Raw genomic sequence first — 7,790 nt, 5'->3', positions numbered from 1 at the left:
CATGTCACTGTGCTGTTACAGCGTAGCCTGGTATGAATAAATAAATTACATATAGATATATAGTAATAATTATGTAAATAGTAACCTCTCTTAAATTAGGATTGAATTTTACAAATGAAATTGCGATATTGATTGTAACAAACTATAGAATAAATAGGCCGTGCCAAAAATAATTACACTGTATTCTTCTTCTGCAATACTCAATAGGAAAATGGAGTAGCAGTAGCTTTGAAATTAAGTAATGACTTTTCTTACAATTTCTTGTAGCTTTCAAAGCTTGTGTCCTTAGGTTTCCTGCTGTAACATATCACAAATTCTTACCACAAGGTCGTACGATTAAATAGTACTTCTTACCAGCTTTTTGTCATTTATGAATCAATCTTAAGAAAGCTACCACAAACATCAGTAAACAAATATTGAATTTTGTAGCACAATAATACTTTACTATCAATTCTAGATTATTTAGCCAAAAATAACACTATACTATTCCTGCAGCTTCCATATTTTCCAGACATGGCACCCTGCAATGTTTTTTGTTCTCACTGATTAAGAGAACATTAAAATAATGTCTGACAACAGATAAAATAAAGAAAATATCATTATATGAATTACATCAAAAAAATATTTTCTACAAATGTTTTGAGGATAGAAACAAATTAAACTGAAAACTCAGCTATATTATCCACATTTTGCATCTTTGCTAGATCTTACCACTCACAAAGATATTGGCACTGAAAATAAAGATGAGATAACTACATTTGATGAAAAAAGAAATTATTTTCTACCATACCCCTTCTACTCACCAAACTTAGTACCTTTGGACTATTATAAGTAATCAACTAATAATAAATGGCTAGCTGGAAAGATATTTACTTGAAGCAATGAAATTATTATATATTATTAAAGTTATTATATTAATAAAGTAATATTTCAATTCTTCAGCACAAATAAAAAACTTCCATTTTTCCTTGGTAATATTTATTAATTTAATATTAGAATGTTTAATCAATTTAAACAATTTATACTGTGACTCTGAATTTCCAATACATTTTTTCTTCGAAAGACCACATATATGACAAATATTTTAAGTACAAAAACTTTAAAACTACCATTGATTATAAAGTACTTCAGAAATTCCTATCAATTATCATCTGTCGAGTTAATATCCATCCACCTTGGTGTAGTACCTGAGTTAGGATAATTACTACATGTACTTACCGCTGGTTCAAATAATAAATAAATATAGACATTTATCACTTCGTAATTATATATGATCCTTTAATGTTTGAATGAATAATACAACATTATGTATAAGTGTAAATAAATGCCTTTTATTGATTTTATAAATAATTCATTGTTAAAAATATATATAATATAAAGTTTGAACCGTTGAGTCCGTAACTACTGATGTTAGGGGGCTGGAACACCGTCTAAATGCAGTGCGGAGCCCGCTTATAAATGTCAGTAGCCGAATGTGAACTGATAGAAAGACCTTTAAATTTGACAGTCCTTAAATAAATCTTTAGTAACATGCACTGACTCTGAACATACTGCCCGTCATAAAATAATATGATGATTTTTTTGTAATATTAAAATGAAATGTTGTAGTAAAAATATGAAACTATAGTAATATTTGATTTGTAATCTATTATTATGTAATTAATGAATAAATAATATAATATACATGAATATAATGTATAATCTAAATATGAATTACAAATATGCAAATTAAATTATAAATGCTAATACAATGTTTTTGAATATGTTAGCAATCCTAGGATCTCTGCCCGTCATGACGAATCATAATTGGACAGATTGAAAAGAATTTGTTTGCGGTAGTGGTAGTACATCACTGTAACTGATGTAGATCTGTTCTTGGTTTGAATGTTTTGATTGTGGCCTTAAGTGTTGATAGGGATTACGTTTATTATTAATCAATATTATTATCGTTTGTATGAAGATTCGTTTTTTGTACACTCGATTTCATTGGCATCCGTACGTTTTTTGTAAAATCAAATCGTTACTTTTTAGGGGTTATAAAGCAGTCTTCGCCTTTCGGATTACCGTATATGTTTATGCTTCGATTGAGTAATATTTTATTGAGCTAACTTAACGCGATTTATTTTGTTATAGATAGTTATGATTATCATCTATATTTTAATGATCAGTTTATTCTTAGAATATTGTTTATTTTAATTGTAAAATTGATCTACACTGTAGGTTATTTTCTCAATAATAAAATGTCTTTCGACGTTTAACCCTTGCCTCTATGTGAATTTGTTAATGCCCAGAATAGCATAAATCATATTCTTTTCACATTCCTTCGATTACTTTTTTCTTCACTACATTGCCAATACAATCGATCACATGTATGATTGAACTCTACTAATTTTTCTCTGTGATTGATTCTTAGATAAGTTTTAATTTCAGAGTTATTACTTTCTAATTAAGAATCATTAAATTTGCCCATATGGATGAATGTATTGTGTTTCTTAGCACGAATCTTACATCGATTTTTTGAATAACAGTGATTAGTGGAATGGCCTTTACACAGACAATTAGAATAACAATTATTACTTTGCAAAATGGCATTACGATCATCGATGAACAAGTTTAAAAATTACTTACATTGATATAAATAATTATTTGAATTACAGAATAAACATTGATTAAAGTTAAATAAAAACTAACATTTTTTTCTTCTAGATTGTTTGTTATGATTTAGTTTTGGTAAAGGTTTTTGTTGAATTATTGTAGCGATTTACTTTGACATTGTTTCCTGTATTCACTTGCATATTTGAAGTCACTACGTTAACGTTTTCTAGAAGTGTCTTCTTGTGTTGAAAAATTCTATGAAGTCTTTAAAGTTGGTAAATTTTTGATTTGACAGTTTCTCATTCCATAATCTTAAACTGTTGTAATCCAATTTAAATGTTAGAAATTGGACTATGATAAATTCATATGTATTAACTGGAAAATCTATTACTTCAAGGATAATTTACATGCGAGGATATTTTATTAATAAAATTAGACAAAGTATCTATAGAATCTCCTTTTATGGAATCTGAACTTCCAATGCAATTAAATATTTTTTGTCCAATCGTACCTTTAATAATTCTAGAACAATAGTATAATCTTTGTTAGTTATTGACAGATCTTTAATGATGGCTAATTCTTCACCTTTTAACGAAGGATGCAAATGTAGTTTCTGTAAATTTGTTAAATCAGTATTATTATGTATTAAGTCAATAAATATGTTATAAAAATGCTCCCACACTTTCACATTACCTCTAAATACAGATATATTATCTGTTTGCTTAAATATTGTATTTGAATTATTTTTTTTTATTATATAATTTTTGATTATTATTAGTATTATTTATAAAATTGTTGCAATTTTCATTCTGTAATGCGAAAATCTTGTTCAACTTGTTCACAACCCAAAAGTAAATCATCAAATTCCATTTCAGTTTTAGATTGAATGTTGTATCTCTCTTGCAAATTAAGAAGAACATTTCTTAATTTAATTTGCAAGTTAATTCTATCATCTTGTGTGGGATCAAATTTATCAGTAAAGTTGAAAATTCTCATTATAGAGGCCTTTACTGACCCTCTTTGTCTTATTAATTGTTCCAAATCCATAATTGCATTAAATAACTAAAATTAATAATATGGAATGTTTACAAAGTAAATTAAATGTGAAATGAATCAACGATGAAACAATATAAATTAAATATAATAGTAAATTAAGAAAGATGTTACATAAATGTAGATCTAAATGCTGTGAGTCCCTTTGTGCATAGATTTTTGAATGTGAAGATTCTTGAATGATGTTTCTTCAAGTTGTAGATTTTATTCACAGTTCTGGTAAATTAAATGATCAAAAATGTAGATTATATATATATAAATATATATCTGTGGACGAAAGACCAAAAAATATATGTCAACTCAGTAGCTTGGTTAGTGTAATTACTCTATGTATTTACCGCTCGCATAATAAATAAATATAGACATTTATCACTTCATAATAAGATATGGTCCTTTAATATTTGAATTAATAATATAATGTTTAAGTGTATATAAATGTCTTTTAACGATTTCATAAATAATGCATTGCTAAGAATATATATAATATTAAGTTTGAACCACTGAGTCCATGAAAGCTGGAAGAAGACTGCCTTAATGTAGTGCGAAGCTGGCTTATATAGTGTGTACAGAGCCACTGAATCGTCAGGAGCCAAGTGCATCTGTAAGGATCTGTGTGAACTGATAGAAAAACCTTTAAATTTTGGAGTCCTTAAATAAATTCTTAATAACGTGCATGATTAAATTCAAAATTTAATAACATCATTGACCAATGGTAAATAAATATTAAAAACAAATAAAAATTTGTAATGTTCAAGCAGTTTGGAGTTATTTATCAAAATACAGGCCAGACATTCATGTACAAACAACATACATCCTAGTGAAAGTTTTTGTAATATTTATTATATATTTTTTTTCTCCAGAGGGGTTCGTAAAACATCCAGATTTTTAAAAAATGTGGATGACTGATCCACCCACCTACATTATTTTATTTATTTATTTATAATTTAATCAGTTAATATGGATTTTAATTGGATCTACTTTTTTATTTTATAACTAAGTGTGTATTTTGTGATGCTGTTCTGATCAAGTTTTTTTCTCTGGTTTCCCTTGATACTACATCCAGGCAAATGTTGGGAAGTTCCTTTTTTATCCTTCGTGTAACATAACTACTCATTCCTTATGTAATATATACATATGATGTATTATTACGTACCAATCATAGTAAAAGATATAATTATGTATTTTTACGTATAAAAGCAATTGTATTTTTACATTTAAAAAAATTGAAAATTCATTTAATTGGATCCATAAATAGGTGTGACTTACCTGAAGAAGTTAAGAACAAGGCTGTACTAAAACAGCTGAAACTGAAAAAACAAGAATTTGTTTCCTTCTGTCATATAAATGATGTTAATTGTTTAGTGTAGTGTGATAAACGGTACATATTTACTCTCAGTACTTGTTATGGTAAGAGCACAAAACTAATTAAAAGGAGAGCTGTTTAGCCTACGTGACCATCATAAGATATCACTTCAGAGGATGATATGTATGAATGAAGTCTTGTACAGTCACAGGTCGACCATTCCTGAGAAGTGTGGTTAATTTAAACCCAACCACCAAAGAAAACCGGTATCACCGATAGCAGTTGGTTATTTATGAAAGTGTTGTAAAACCAATCGTTATCTGCCAGTATAATTTATAATATATATTATATGATATATAGTACATTATATAATACTGATAATTACAAATCAAATTATAACTTTAAATGTAAGTCTAAAAATGGTGGCAAAAATTATTCTTTTGGCTTCTGAAAGGTTCAGTTGGCAATTCATATTTGCTGTTTTCTGATTTAAATTCATATTGACCATTAGAAGTACAGAAAAAACCTCATTAACCAACTTGTTGGCAATGTAAGAAATCCAGACCAAAATAAGAAATGCCAAGACGACCTTCATCTAGTGACGCAGAAGAAAGACTTAACAACCTTCCTCACTTTATATATTTACAAAAGAAAAGTATCTCTAAAGACTGTGCTGTGTTGTAATAGAAAAAGTGTCAGGTCATAATAAAAAGAAGTGAACATGAAAACCTGGTTTTCATCCAAGAAAATGCTATGAAAGGTACCACACCTTCAAGAACTACAACCTATACTAACTGTAAGTAAATTTTATTGACCTTTTATCATGTTATTAAAATTATTCAATAACATAATACAAAAGAAAATAACTTTATCATCCGGTATTTCAATATGTAATTCAAAAATCTTGTTTTACCTAAACTAAAGAAAAAATATTGTGATCTGGTGGGGTGGCCGAGGCCAGTATATTGATCGTTGTAAGGGTTAGTGATATTGCATCAATTTATAATTAAACTTTGTATTTTTTTTACGTAAAAATAAATATACTTTTTTTAATATGTTGTAACATTTACAAAAATGTCATAGTTAAAAAATAAAATATTGCCTTTATTGAAGACAATTATCAACATAAATTATAATACTTAAATCTTAATAATATGGAAATGACCTTACCATGATCTGCCAACTCAATTGACTGATAACAAATTGAGCAGAAATTAAATTTACTGATAAAAATAGATTAAATAAACTTCTACGTACTGCAATAATCTGATCCATAAATCAGCTAGTGTGTAATAAAATAGCCATTCCTCATAAAAGAAGGCAAACTATTACTAAATTAATTATATTAACTTGTATAAGTGTGTATGTGTGGTTGTGTATATGCATATACACTAGTGCATATACTATTTTTTTTTCACTTTTGTAGTCTTTAATGTTCAATAATAGTAATCAAACCCCATTTCCATAAAACAATTCAATTTTATATTGTGCGAAACAAAAAAATAAAAATCATTTTATAAACTTACATAAAAAGCAGAAGTTAGTATTTAAATTTATTATAACCCATAAATATATACAGCAAAGGAATGTGTGACAATAATAGAGAAAAAATGGTACTTACGTATTAACGCCACAGCTTTATTTAAAAACAAAGTAGTCAATCGGATTTCGGTGGAAAATGTGCCGATATAGAATTTAACATAGATTCAAAACAGTCTCTTTATTAATTTTAATAAATGGTTATTTATTTTATTAACCAAACTTAACCTACGCTTGCTTCGCTCGCTAACCTTGACTAATTAACAGGAGTGTTTTGATTATTTAAATAAATAATTACTGAATTTATTAAATAAATACTCAAAAAATTATGGTGTTAAGTAGTCAAGGTTAGCGAGCGTAGGTTAAGTTTGGTTAAATTATATTTATAAAATAAACCCACCAGGTTGGTCTAGTGGTTAACGCGTCTTCCCAAATCAGCTGATTTGGAAGTCGAGAGTTACAGCGTTCAAGTCCTAGTAAAGCTAGTTATTTTTACACGGATTTGAATACTAGATCGTGGATACCGGTGTTCTTTGGTGGTTGGGTTTCAATTAACCACACATCTCAGGAATGGTCGAACTGAGAATGTACAAGACTACACTTCATTTACACTCATACATATCATCTTCATTCATCCTCTGAAGAATTATCTAAACGGTAGTTACCGTAGGCTAAACAGGAAAAAGAAAGTTATATTTATAAAATAAATAAATATAAATAACCATTTATTATAATTAATAAAGAGACTGTTCATTTTCCACCGAAATCTGATTGACTACTTTGTTTTTAAATAAAGCTGTAGCTGCGGTGGCGTTAATATGTAAATACCGAAAAAATAAATCAGTATATATAAGACAGGTCTCGCTTAAGATTTACCGTAGTCAATAACCACATTACACCTTTACAACTCATAACATAGCATATATATTTTTTTGGAAGAACTGGGGATGAGAAGGGTTGCTGAAAAGTTTATGCCTCGGCTCCTGACTGCTCAGCAAAAAGAACGTTGCTTAGAGGCATTCCATGGTTTCAAAGAACAGTCCAAACCCAACCTAATTTCTTTTCCAAGATAAATTACTGGTGACAAATCATGGTTCTATTGTTATGACTCTAAAACCCAACAACAGTCAAGCCATTGCAATGTTGCCTCACCCAAAAAAAAAAACTCTTCAAGTTAAGTCAATCATTAAAACAATGCTCATTTGTTTTTTCTATATAAGAACAGTGATGGATTCAGAATTTGTTTCACTAGGTCAGGTCAGATTCTTAACCAATATTTCTACTTGGAGGTTCTCAGAAG

The sequence above is a fragment of the Lycorma delicatula genome, chromosome 13 (assembly GCF_047948215.1).
Source record: "Lycorma delicatula isolate Av1 chromosome 13, ASM4794821v1, whole genome shotgun sequence".
NCBI classification, from domain to species: Eukaryota; Metazoa; Arthropoda; class Insecta; order Hemiptera; family Fulgoridae; genus Lycorma; species Lycorma delicatula.
The sequence above is the reverse complement of the archived record's forward strand: the minus strand, read 5'-3'. Positions refer to the sequence as shown.